A 14,402-nucleotide genomic window follows, 5' to 3' on the forward strand; every position below is an offset into this window, starting at 1 on the left:
GGGTCAGGAGGACTTATTGCTCCACTTTGGGATCCTGTTTGCCCAGAGACATCCTCACCACTCTCTGCACAACGCACTGAGCTTAGAAAGTAGCTAACAGTGGACAAAAGCAGGGGTATAATATGACCATGGATGAGGACTGTGGTTAGTCCTGGTGAAGAAGACTGGAGGTGGTGGGAATATCAGTTGTGCCACATTGACAGCCTGGTTGGGTGAAGATGGGTCCTACCTAGGAAGAAGAAGAGCTCACATCAAGTTGGTTGGATAGATTGTTAGCTGTTGTTGATAATTTGCTGATGATGGAGGGGTTGCATAAAAGTCCACTGTTAGCTGCTGTTCACCCACTTAGCATTAAATTATAGTTTAGGATTACGTGTGAGCTGAGCCAATTTTTGCCAGAGACTGCTTGAAAGCGTCTTCTCTTTGTACAAAGCCCCATCACTGGCACTTGCATTTGTTCGGAAAGAACCCTCTCGCCCTCCTTTTAAAAAAAGTTCCTTTATCTCCCATATGTTCTGTCAAACAGAACCCTTTATTGTCCTTTTCTTATGTCGGCAGGACTGCACAAAGTGTTTTGAATGCCATGTTCACCTCCTGACCTCCTGGCTTTGAACGCTTCAAGCCTTGGCTGCTAGGCATTTGGAAACAAACATATATTATCATTGCACGGTATAAATAGATGACCTTGGAATCTACTGAGCTGGGTCTCAGACTTGTAAATAATTAAGCGCACCTCCTCATTGACTTGTTGCTGTACTTTGCCTGAACCTGAGCTTAAAAAAAAAGAGTACCAAAAAATAAATAAATACAGCTCTCGCCATTTTCCCTTTGCAAAGAGTTTTTGTATATAAGAAAAATGAATTTATTTAAGAAATAAGTGGGGATTCCCCCGGCTCCCCCGGCTTCCCCTTCACAGCATGAAGTGCTTACTGTGGTGCTTGTGTAGTTAAAAGCTGCACAAACAGAAACAATACCAGTGGGAGCATCAGAAACAAGGCATCTTGCTGTTGAACAGGCCTGCTGCCGACTGTGTATGATATTTTTCCATTTTCCTTTTTGACCCAGGAAAGGAATTTCCATTCCCCCAAAAGGCCAGGCTACACGGGATGTTAAATATGTTGGGGGCTCCTGATCAGAATCAGAGCCACAATGGGCTCAATAGGGGGAAGCTTTTCCTCTGTTCCCATTGGAAATTGCCCTTCCAAAAGCTGCTAGTTTTTACACTGGAAGCTCCCATTTGGGCAGTGCCATAGCATTTGGGTGGCTCAATAATTGCCTCTATCATATAATCTAGTTCATTGGTTCCTCTAGCTGTAGCTCAGTGGTTGAGCATCTGCTTTGCACGCAGAAGGTCCCGAGATCAATCCCCAGTATTGCCAGGTATGGCTGGGAAATAGCACTTGTAGACAATATGCTCACTGGAAGGACAGATCCTGAAGCTGAGGCTCCAATACTTTGGGCACCTCATGAGAAGAGAAGACTCCCTGGAAAAGACCCTGATGTTGGGAAAGATGGAGGGCACAAGGAGAAGGGGGACGACAGAGGACGAGATGGTTGGACCGTGTCCTCGAAGCTACTAACATGAGTTTGACCAAACTGCGGGAGGCAGTGGATGACAGGAGTGCCTGGCGTGCTCTGGTCCATGGGGTCACAAAGAGTCAGACACAACTAAACAACAACAAGACAGTTTGGAGGCACTTGAACCCAATGGTCTGACACAGTATAAGGCAGATTCCTATATTCCTACCTGAAATTGATTAAAGCCATTTGACCAACTGATCCTGGCCTGTGGCTGTTTGTGGCTGTGATGCAAACCATCCGGAAGGCACCAGTTTTGGGAATGTGGACCTATGTCGTCTTCTTCTTTGGCAATCACTCGTAGCCGAGTAAGATTGTCTTCCATAAACACATAAGATTGTCTTCCATTAGCACGGTTTTAAAAGTGAGTCTGTAAGTGACTGTGGAGGCCAATTCTGGATCCACATGTCCTTCCACAGTGGGGACATAGGTTTCTGGGAGGGAGTTGATCATGGTGAGGGTTTGCCAAGCATGTCTTCCTCTTAGCGTGTTTCTACCTTTCATCCTGAGTTTGAGTGTCTTCAAAGCCCATGACACCTTTGGTAAAAGCTGTTCTCCAATTAGAGCACTCGCAGGCCAGTGTTTCCCAGTTGTTTATTTTACATTTTTTTTATATTTGCCTAGAGAGAGTCTTTGAACCTCTTTTGTTGATCACCAGCATTACACTTACTGTTTTAAAGTTTGAAATAGAGTAGTTGCCTTGGAAGATGATAATCAGGCATCCACACAAGACAACCAGTCCAACGAAGTTGATGTTGAAGAATCATTGCTTTGACACTGGTGATCTTTGCTTCTTCCAGTACACTGGCAATAGTTTGCCTGCCTTCCCAGGTGATGTGTAAAATTTTTTGGAGACGCCATTGATAGAATCTTTCAAGGAGCTGGAGATGGCATTTATAAGTGGTCCATGTTTCACAAGCATATAGTAAGGTTGGTAGTACAACGGCTTTATAAACAAGCATTTTGTTTTCCCTGTGAATGTCCTGTTCCTCAAACACCCTGCACTTCAAACAGAAGAAAGCTGCACTCGCAGAGCTCAGGCGATGCTGGATTTTGGCATCAGTGTGTGCCCTTGTGGAAAGATAACTGCCCAGGTAGGAGAAGTGACCGACATTTTCCAACTTTACACCATTGAGTTGGATTTGTGGTGCTGCAGAGGGGATGATAAAACTGACACAGATAGGTCCTTAGGACTGGCCAGTCCATCCCATAATATTGCCTGTGTGCACCTATAGAGCAGTCCCAAGCTCAGCCGCTGCTGTGCATCTGATTTGCGGAACAGTCCTGGGCAATCAATGACTGACGTTCCTTTTCAGTTGTACCTATTCTCCAGCAAGCTAGGTGGTTATTGTACATCTCTCACATCCTGAAAGCGGAAGAGCTGAGGAGCTCATTTAATGTTGGACTAACTTAGCGTGGGCATCGCTCGACAGTGACAGCTTACAATGATGAAAAAGGACACTTAGCCATGACATTTCAAGGCAGGCGTAAGTGGCGGTTGCAACAGGCAGCTTACAAAGCTGGCTACGTATCCTTATTACTCAGTGTTTCTAAGATGCATCTTAGTGAGCTCAGATGATTAAGCTGTTCAGTAGTCGGATGTTGACATAAAAGTGCAAGCTAAAATTTGCATCAGCCGGCAATCTGACACTGGACCAAATTGAAGGTTTTGGTACTAACTTACACAGCCCTGGGACAGTTTGCTGGAGAGGCTGCCTTATTCCTTATATAAGGTAAAGTTAAGTGCAGTCAAAGCCAACTATGGGGTGTGGCACTCATCTCGCTTCAGGCCAAGGATGCCAGTGTTTGTCCACAGACAGCTTTCCAGGTCGTGTGGCCAGCATGACTAAACTGCTTCTGGTGCAACAGAGGACCGTGACAAGTGTCAGAGCGCACAGAAACACCATTTACCTTCCCACCACAGTGGTACCTATTTATCTACTTGCTCTGGTATGCCTTCGGACTGCTAGGTTGGCTCCTTATGTACCCAGGAGGTCACTGTGTTCTGCAGGAGAGCTTCTCCTTCAATTTCCAAAGAAACCTTCTCCACAGTAACTTGAATCAGGTCTTCCAGTGCAGATACCTCCATTTTGTAGGACAGCTTGCATGTTGAGACATGACAGGCATCCAACTATCTGCACTTTCTGAAATTACTGGAAGACAAATTTGTGGCGAAATGCTTTCCCAGCTGAATGAACAGGTCTCTGTCATGGGGGTACATTTTGTATTATTTGTAAATTCATCTTCTTTCTTTTCCTTCTCTTGGTTGTTTTTTTATATTTTGTACATTGCCTTGAAGTATATATGTGGAAGTTTGTCTGGGGGAGGGGGGGAATTCTCTGTACAGTTGGGGATGGCCCCCTGGTGAAATTGGCCTTTAAAATAATAGCAAGAGAGAAGAGCAAACGAAGGTGGATTTAGTTTATAGGTGTGAATTCGGAGGCTTGCTGGGGTGTTGGACTGAAGGACAAATACGCTTTTTATAAGCCAGGTATTAGTCCTGGCTATAGCAATTTCTCTTCCGAACACCCTCTCCCTTTTCTCAAAATTGGATCAGCCTTCAGGAAATAACAGTTAACTATCCAGCCTGGAGCAGCATCTGTTCTGTGTTGTTTCAGATATGCGGTTTGACAAATGTAAACAGAGACATGCTATTTGCAAGACGGGCAATGTATGCTGCGTTAACCATGAAGGGAACAAATCTGGCTGCAGGGAATGAAGATGAAGAGTCCTTTGGGGCACACTAGTCTCCCTCTGAAGGTTACACTTGTCCTTGTGGAAGGCTGGACCCAGACTATGCTTTTGAACAGCAAGCCAGCCATGGAGCTAAAGGCTTGTCTGTTTGTCGACAAGTGCATCATGCAGACTCAGGTTTTTATCTTGAGTTCACATGACAGGGATAGCCAACATGGTGCTCTCCTGGTGTTTTTGGACTTCATCTCGCATGAGCTTCAGCTAGAATAGTCAGTGGCCAGGGATGGTGGGAGACTTACAATGTCAGCTACCTCTGCCTCATAAGAACCTAAGAGTTACTTTGATAGATCAAAGCAAAGTCTGGCAAATCTATTTGGTTGCCATAGTAGCTAGTCAGATGCCCTTGAAAGCTCAAAACTGGGTGGTAGAGAGGGTGACCACCTTCTCTTGAACCCAGAACCTGCTAGAGTACTTGTAGATATGGCGGTTCTTTTTTCTTGTTAGCTGTTGTGGATAATAAACAGATGTTGAGCAACCTCTCTATGGATTTTTCTAAACCTTTTAAACTATCCATCTAAACTAAATAAAAAAAATTTAAAAATTGTCCAGTAGCACCTTAGAGACCAACTAAGTTTGTTCTGGGTATAAGCTTTTGTGTGCATGCACACTTCTTCGGATATCATCTAAACTAGTGAGATGTTTTTTGTGTTTAGGGAGGTTTGTTTGTTTGATTTCTGGCCCTCTTTTCTTGGTAAAAACTCTCTCAAACCATATTTGAAGACACAGATTAAATAATCAAACTATATAAAAGCAGTGAACCAAGCTTGTATGGATCACTAAGATAGCTGCAGCATAATAAGGCTTCAGTTAAAAGCACGGGGTGCTAAAAGTGACCAAATGCAGACTGGTATGCCAAAGGCCAGCTTCCTAGAGGTGATTCTTCCAAAGATGTGGGGCCACCACAAAATAGGCCTTGGCTCTGGTACTGTCCAATCTCACAGCTCTCACTGATGGACCAGAGGGATGGACCTCAGATGCTGATCTTAAAAGCCTTGTGTAGGTGCAGCCAGTTCTTCAGATTACCTGGTTCCAAACCATTAAGCTGACTCTTAATTATGCTTAGTGTGAATAAGTATCCCCGCTCATTTGTTCTTGAACCTACAGTCAATCAACTGGGAGCTGAGAGTTGTTAGCAGCCCCCTATCTCCCATAGCTACAATTCCCAGAATTCTCTGGGAAGAGGGATTCCTTGTTAGACCACTCTGGAAATTGTAGCTCTGCGAAGGGAATAAGGGTCTCTTAACACCTCTCAGCTCTTTGGACCAACTTCAGTTCCCAGGATTCCTTGAGGGAAGCCATGGCTCTTTAAAGTGGCATGATGCTACTTTCAATGTGTAGAGCAGATGGGGCCTTATAGATGAGGTTAGCACATTGAGGAGCCTTTCTTCTTCTATTCTAGAGAGTGAAAATTCTGCGTTTGTAGTTGCCATAGTTTTGCACGCATGTGTTTCTTTTAACATTTTTTTTTGTATGCATGGACATATTGCCTGTTCAGAACATCATAATAAAAAAGAGGTGATAAAAAAGCCCGATTCCCCACATTTTATTTTTTTGGGAGGCTTTTACTCCCTGTTGAGATGAGGTACTTGGTAGATGTACTTTTCAGCAAATGCTGGCACTGCGCCACTTCTTTGGCAGCAGCTAACAAATTGCGTATCAGGGCCACAGCTGTTATTTCTTAGAGCTATTAAAATCCTGGGAACCTTGAATGGAAACCTTTGTGTGTGGGAATGTTATTTACGTGAAATATAGTAATGTTCAGTTTTTAAAAGTTTATGTGGGTGCTGTGAATGTGATTTCTGAGACGAGGTGGGGGGATATTCCTTCCTTGGATCCCATTTAGTCTGAATGACAGAGAGCTGTATGTGCCAATTCACAGGGAGAGATTGCTGCAACTGCTGCAGAAGGTCTATATAGTCAGAAATGTTGTGGTGATGAGTCCTGATATTATGACCAGGTTCACACATAACTCTCAGCCAAACCACTGCTTAGTGCAAACAAGCAAGCCTTTTGGGGGATGCTTGCTCCTAAGATCACTAACACTTCCCTTCCCCTTCTGCTTAGGTAAAGGTAAAGGGACCCCTAACCATTAGGTCCAGTCGTGGCCGACTCTGGGGTTGCACCGCTCATCACGCTTTACTGGCCAAGGGAGCCAGCGTACAGCTTCCGGGTCATGTGGCCAGCATGACTAAGCCGCTTCTGGTGAACCAGAGCAGCGCATGGAAACACCGTTTAACTTCCCACCAGAGCGGTACCTATTTACCTACTTGCACTTTGAGGTGCTTTTGAACTGCTAGGTTGGCAGGAGCAGGGACCGAGCAATGGGAGCTCACCCCGTTGCGGGGATTCGAACTGCCAACCTTCAGTAACTGAGGCATGTTCTTTGTTGACCCATTTATGGTTTGTCCAGGAGAGACAAATCATGAGTCCAGGTGCTAAGCCAAATTATGTGGGTGGCACTGTGGTCTAAACCACTGAGCCTCTTGGGCTTGCCGATCAGAAGGTTGGTGGTTCGAATCCCCGTGACGGAGCGAGCTCCCTTTGCTGTGTCCCAGCTCCTGCCAACCTAGCAGTTCGAAAGCACGCTAGTGCAAGTAGATAAATAGGTACTGCTGCGGAGGGAAGGTAAACGGCATTTCCATGCGCTCTGGTTTCTGTCACAATGTCCTGTTGCTCCAGAAGCGGTTTAGTCATGCTGGCCACATGACCCAGAAAGCTGTGGAGAAACGCTGCCTCCCTTGGCCTGAAAGTGAGATGAGCGCCGCAACCCCATAGTTTCCTTTGATTGGACTTCACCGTCCAGATGTCCTTTACGTTTACCTTACCTTACCTTACCTTACCCCCAGGTGGCTCAGTGGCAGGTGAACCAGGGAAGGAGTGGATCAGCCGTGATCTATGGGACTTGCATGTTTCCTCATGGCTTAGCGTTACATGTGAACTGGGCCTACGCATATGAGTGCATGTGGATGGAGGTGAAACGTTACACAGGGTACCCAAGTCTTGCTGCCTGCAATTATTACTGGGCTTGCCATTGTTATAAGAATTTTAAGGTCTCGAATATAGAATAAATATTCATAAATGCACACATATCTAAGTATATGGACCATGTGTCTCAGATAGTATGGGAGAGCAATCCTGAAGCCTTTTTGACTCTCCCAGTGACCTCAAATATTCCTCTGCAGTAGGGGAGGCAAATGGGGAAAGCCTTCTCATTATCTTTTTGCTTGCAAATCCTCTCTTAAGGGCGTATTTGTGTAGGAATAGGGTGTGCCTGTGACCTGGACTCAGGAACTAAAGTATTAACCATCAGAAAAGAATGGCCGGACTGCCTAGGTAATGCAATCAGTGACCGTTATCAGGTATCCTGGTAGACAGGATTTATGCTGTAGACCTCCTCCTTCTGTGATGTATGTATGATGTTGGGGGCGGGGCGTCTTGGGCTACAGGGTGGGCAATTTCAAAAGTCAGTATAAGGGCTTTCACACCATTGTTCTGGGTTCCTCTTCCCTCCTGCGTGTGGTGAGTGGGAACCCTGTTGCAACAGTTCCTTGAATAAAGATCAGGCTTACTAGCTACTTTGCTTCTCAATATACTCTGTTTGGCTACTGTTACTTTCTCCTACCGATAGGGAACCCACTGAAGGACTCTATACGGGCTCAGGAACACCCCATAAGTATTATAACACAATCAATCATCAGGTAACAAATTAATCAAGTAATTGTTAGTTGATTAATTGGCAGGGCTAAGTTGCTTCTGTGCCATTAGTAATAAGGCATGAGAGAGATAATGTTAGGGAGGATCTCTTATCTCTCTCTCTGCAACAATAAGTAGTAGATATCCCTTCGTTGCAAGTTACTCAGCACTTCCTGGTTATATGCAGAAATATTTAAATGTAGTTGGTCAGTTGCTAAGTGGCAATTTTTAATAAACTAAAAGTGCTTTAACCAGACAGCACTAATTATTATGGGCTTTTCTTTTCGCAAACCAGCTTTGCCTTTCCTGGGCGTTGTGAACAAATGCACCACTCAATTTGGAAAGCAGCTGAAAGATTCCCCCCTAAGCTTTTCCTGGGCCTTTTTATTACCTGCAGTTCCTTGCAGAAACCAGTGGATTTAAACAACAAACAAAACTTCAAGGGCAGTTTCACCTCAGAAGAACGTGAAGTGCTGGAAAGCGAAGCTGCGAGCAGGAAGGCGCTGCCTTTGACCACAAGTTGCTGGCTTGCTCAGGGCTTCCTGAATTTTAAAAAGGGTCATGTTACCTGTCCGAGGAGCATTCAAGGACACATTTTTTAAAAATACACGGAGGTAGTATAACCTTGTGGCATTGAATGAGCCAGGATTTTAAAAATGGAAGATGCATAAATATTTTATTGTTCCAAATCAGAAACTTCCAGAACACAGCGGTTGAACAAACTGGAACCAGTTCTTTTATTTCACCCTGCACCAGAGTGGGGGCACTGGAAACACCTTTGTGTTGGGCCAAATCTGCATTTTATTAATATTACGCATTTAAAGTGGTATCATACCACTTTAAGCCGTCATGGCTCCCCCCAAAGAATCCTGGGAGTTGTAGTGTCTTCAGGGTTCTGATAATTGAAGGGAGTCCCTTCAGTGCTCATAACAATCTACACTTCCCAAGATTCTTTGGGAGTAGATGTGAGTGTTTAAACTGGAATGATACTGTTTTAAACCTGTAGCACAAATGGGGTCTTTCTCATTTCCTTCTTTAGGAGGTGGTATCCCTCGCTCCTCCTTTCTAGGATGGTAATCCTAGCTGTTCGCAGAGGATACATGAAAAAATCTTGGAGATTACTGCAGAGGTGATTGATTCATAATTGATCCGTGTTTCTGGCAATCGCATGGCTGTCCTCTTTGCTGTCCTGAAGTTCAGAGCAGCACCTTCCATTTTACGCATTCTCGTGATGCATGGAGCTATTTACAGAACAATACCACACAGTTCAATGCCTCGTACATTTCAGCCAGGTTAAACAGAGGGTAAACTTCGCTGAGTTTTGGCTCAGTTTGATATTAAAACAATCCGTGGCGGCAGCTGCTCATTCACGATGGTGTTCCGACCGAGAGATTGTGTGCATATTTTGAAGAAAAGCTTAAATAGAGGAGCTTTGCCCCCCCTTCAAATAACAAGGGCCACAGCTCCGATTCAGATCAGGACTATGGTGGAATCCAAAGGGTAACGGCCCCATGCTGCCCTCTCCCTGGTTCCAACCCAGGTTGGGCCCCTCCTATAACATGCAATTGGTGACTACATGATTAATAATAATAATAATAATAATAATAATAATAATGAATTATTTGTACCCTACCAATCTGGCTGGGTTTCCCCAGCCACTCTGGGTGGCTTCCAACAAAGATTAAGAATACATTAAAATGTCACTCATTAAAAACTTTCCTGAACAGGGCTGCTTTCAGATGTCTTCTAAATGTCAGGTAGTTGTTTATTTCTTTGACATCTGATGGGAGGGTGTTCCACAGGGCGGGCGCCACCACTAAGAAGGCCCTCTGCCTGGTTCCCTGTAGCTTTCATTCTCACAGTGAGGGAACTGCCAGAAGGCCCTCGGCGCTGGACCTCAGTGTCTGGGTGGAATGATGGGGGTGGAGACGCTCCTTCAGGTATACTGGGTCGAGGCTGTTTAGGGCTTTAAAGGGCAGCACCAACATAGTTTGCTAGTTTGCTTTATGGAAAGAATAATAGAATTACAGACTTGGAAGAGACTCTGAGGATCATCTAGTCCAACCCCCTGCAGTGCAGGAATCTGCAACCTTGGCATTACGCTCTAAGCCAAGAGGCTATTCTTGGCTCTTTTTCAAGGGAGCCCATGTCGTGTATAGTTCTCCTTTTTCCTCCTTACACATTTATGTAGGAATTAGATTTTAGTTAGGAAGAACAAATGAGCTGAATGTTATCTTTCCTGTTTCCACACTTGCAACACTTAATGAACATTAGTTTGTTTAGCAATTATATTTAATTCCCATTAACAGAAAGCTGAAGCGAAAGCTACAGAGTGGATCATTTAATGCTTATGTTCGTTCCCTTTTCCCTCCTATAAAAAACTGCACAAGACGCTTCTTTGAAGTTTAAATAGCAATAACTTTTTCACACAGTGTCCTCACACTTATTAGATTAAATGTGCATATACGAGGCTGGCAGGTATTACTTATGTTACTAGTGTATTACATAGATTTATCCCTAAGACTAAAAGACTCTCACAGACTCTGACTAACTCGGAGGCAGACGGCAGCAGAACAGAACAGACCTCCTGCTCAGCTGCACTGACAACACAAAAAGACTGCTATTAACTGACATAATTGTACCAACTTACACAAGGTATATGATCTTGCTAAATTCTTTCTCAGAATGTGGCAGGCCTTCTGAGTATCAGCCCTGTCCTTAGCTTTTTGGATGCTCATATCTCACCATTTAGATCTATATCTACATCTGTCTTCTTAATGCACGCAGGGTGTTATGTACTGAAATTCTCACCCTGGGCCAGCAGGGGGATACTGTAGATAGTTTTCACTCAGGTCCACATATGCAAATAAGGGATTGAAAGTGACGTTCAGTGATTGGGTAGTTACAGAAGGTGTTACAGTTGTGTTGTAGTGGAGCTCTATATAAGCAGGGTGGCTGAACCCTTCAGTTCAGTTCTGTTCTGGCCTGTGAATAAACAAGAGCTGTTTGAAGAATCACTGTCATCTGGGAGCCTGTGTGGTGTAGTGGTTAAGAGCGGTAGTCTTGTAATCTGGGGAACCGGGTTCGTGTCTCCGCTCCTCCACATGCAGCTGCTGGGTGACCATGGGCTAGTCACACTTCTCTGAAGTCTCTCAGCCCCACTCACCTCACAGAGTGTTTGTTGTGGGAGAGGAAGGGAAAGGAGAATGTTAGCCGCTTTGAGACTCCTTAGGGTAGTGATAAAGTGGGGTATCAAATCCAAACTCTTCTTCTTCATCATCTGATATGTTCACCCACAACCTAACACAGGGTTTGTGCATGTGGTGCTCGGTCCTGGGGGTCAAATTCAGCCCCTAGGACTCTCCCTAGGCTCTCCCCAGCATGGGTGCTTTTCCTGAGGGATGTGCCTTTGAAATGAGCTGATGCCTCTTCCCTGCTTGGGTGGAGACTACTTGTTGGACAGACGTGTGTTTAAACCTCTGACTTATCCATTGCTCCACCCACTTTTGCCTTTGTCAGCCTGACGAAAACTAACATCCTGGGTCAGCACTTGAGGTGATAGGCAGTTTTGTCTGCCTGGGATCCACCACAACCAAAATCTCCATCGACGCTGAGCTAGACAAGAGTATTGGCAAGGTAGCTACTGCAACAGTTCGCCTCTCCAAAAGGATTTGGGAGAACGTGGTGCTAATGTCCAATACCAAGAGGAAGATCTACTGTTATGTATTAATATCAGTGGCAGTTCTCACTCAGGGCCACCAGTATGTAAATGAAGGATTGAAAACTGTCACTCCTGATTGGTTAACTAGTTGTGAGTTGTTACTGTTTCAAGTTACTTAGTATTATATAAAGCAGCCAGCTAGGTTGCAGTCAGTCTGATTCCAGGAGCAGACTGACTGCAGATCCACAGCTGCAATAAAGAGCTGTGAATCCAACAGAGCTGTGTCCTTTGTCCATCTTTTCCACTATTCAACATCTACCAGGCTTGCGTGCTGTGCACACTGCTTTGTGGAAGTGAGTTGCAGGCAACTTACAACCGCCAAAAGCAATGCCTCAATGCTTTCCACTTGGACTGTGTCAGTAAGATTTGGGGCATCACATGGCAGGACAGAGTCTCAAACAAAGATGGGTGATAACATTGAATTCAAAGAGGGTAGTGAGCTGGTGTTACCTCCCAAAAATTCAATCCAGGGTCTTAAAGAGACTGTGGTTGGAGTGAATAAAATACAGTAGGGTGTTGTGTAGGGCGAAATTTCCATTTGTGCTGTCAGTTACACTGCTGATGTTTGCGTTGACCAGTTAATAAATGCTGCCTTCTTTGCTTGCTTGAATGGCGTCTCTCGCCCCAGTGTTCTGCCAGGCACTATACAAATTCCTAAAAAGGATCCCAATAAAAGCATTTGTGTATGCTTCTTTTAAGATCTGGTGCAATCTGTGCACCGTGATGGAGGGTGTCTGCCAGGGAGGAGAGCAGAAGGGTATGTCAATGCAGAACTTTCACTCCTAATTGTTGGAGAGGCTTAAAAAACCCTCCTCACCCCAAACCAGGGGTCAGCAACCTTTTTCAGCCATGGACCCGTCCACTGTCCCTCAGACCTTGTGGGGGGGTGTGTGGACTATTTTTTTTTTTGGGGGGGGGGGGTTGAACGAATTCCTATGCCCCACAAATAACCCAGAGATGCATTTTAAATAAAAGGACACATTCTACTCATGTAAAAACACACTGATTCTCGGACCGTCCGTGGGCTGGATTTAGAAGGCGATTGGGCCATACAAACAGAACAGCTTTGTTCATTCAAACTCCAGATTATTCATTATTCATACTGCTCTGCAAAATTCTAACAGCTAATTAAGAGAAAGGTGATCGGCCCAGCAAGTTAGAGAGACAAAAGGCCTACGAGGAAAGTGCTAATTTTAAGGAATACTTTAAACTGCAATATGTCAACTGGTCATGAACATGTGATTATAGACTGACTGGCAAAAAAATCATGCCACTTTCCCAAAACATATGCTTTATAAATAAGGTGTTTGTGTGTGGGCAGGTACAGGTCTCCTGCTCTGCGAAGAGATTTGCCTGTGACTTTTGTGTGATTTCCCAGCACCCCTTGAAAAACCTGGGGAGAGCCTTGTCCTTCAATACCTATACAAAAAGTGGCAAATCTTGTTTGTACTCAGGAATAATGCATTAGAGCTGCAGAACTAGGAGGGGACCCAAATGATCACCCCCTGCAATGCTGGAGTAGATTAAATGGATCTGCCTCGAAAATGCAGAAAAGCACCACGCTGAGCAAACAAGGTCTTGGAAAATCCAGTGTATAGTGATTTATGGAGAACGTAATGGTATTTTGACAGTGGGCTTCATTTTAATGCAATGTCCGTAAGCTAGGGTCAGGGGCGGTGTCTGTTAAACTTCAGCAAGTGCAAAGCTTTCCTTTGCCTGGTACCAGCAGCTGCAGTGTTTACATTCTAGTGCAGATATGGAAAAATGGTGATCCAGAACATCAGCCCCCATCAGCTCTAGCTAGCATGGCCAATGGTCACTTGGGATGGGAGTTGTAGTCTAAGAGCCTCTGGAAGGCTACAGGTTCCCCATAATCTGATCTGGTTGGTATAAGGCAGCTTCTTATGCTTCACTTGCCCTGGGAGAACGGAAGAAACTGCTTGAAGATTTCCACTGCTTCACCCAAAGCGATGCCAGAGATATATGACTTTGCAGAGGCTTGCAAGGAGGAGTTTTGATGGTCTGGTCCTTGAGGGATGTGCTGTTTGCTTTGGGGAGCTGATGTTGTTTTAAATTCCTGCATGGTCTGCATGCTTGCCTGCTCCCACAAGCTGGATTGGTATGTTTGTAAAACTGATAAGAGCAAAAAGTTCCGTAAGACTTTGGTGTGCTCTCCTCACAAGGAAATGGATTCTGCGGCAGTTGCCTCTGGACCTCCTGGGCAAGTACACAATTCTTAGGTCTGGTGCACAGATCGTTTTCTTTCAAACCAAAGATGCACTCAGATGATACTGATTGATAACCTTGTGCAGGACTTTTTGAGGTTGTTGTTGCTAGATGATGAAGATGTTTGTAACAATAGCATTCTTTGCTTTTGGAGGCTTGTGATGTAAAGGTAACAGTCGTCTTCCACTGTCTTAACTAGGGATGGAGGAGAAATTTGATTCTAAAGGGAACTAAGCTAGTTTGTACTTCCTGAAGCAAAACATAAATCAAAACATTGCTGCCCTTTGAACTCCAAAATTCGTGTCACTGTTTTCCAACCAAATGTGCATATGTTTCAGAGGCGATTTTGTGTGTCTGTATACATACAAGCATGTGTGTGTGTGTGTGTGTGTGTGTAAGAGAGAGAGAGAGAAAAAAAAAATAATTACCA

General features: G+C 44.6%; 1 protein-coding gene across 3 annotated transcripts in view; it reads left to right on the plus strand.

Annotated features, from left to right (window-relative positions):
* The window catches only part of EPS8 (EGFR pathway substrate 8, signaling adaptor), a 156,050-nt gene that overhangs the window by 75,051 nt on the left and 66,597 nt on the right, over positions 1-14,402 (plus strand). The window lies entirely within an intron of this gene.

Source organism: Podarcis cretensis (genome assembly GCF_951804945.1).
Source record: "Podarcis cretensis genome assembly, chromosome: 10".
NCBI lineage: Eukaryota > Metazoa > Chordata > Lepidosauria > Squamata > Lacertidae > Podarcis > Podarcis cretensis.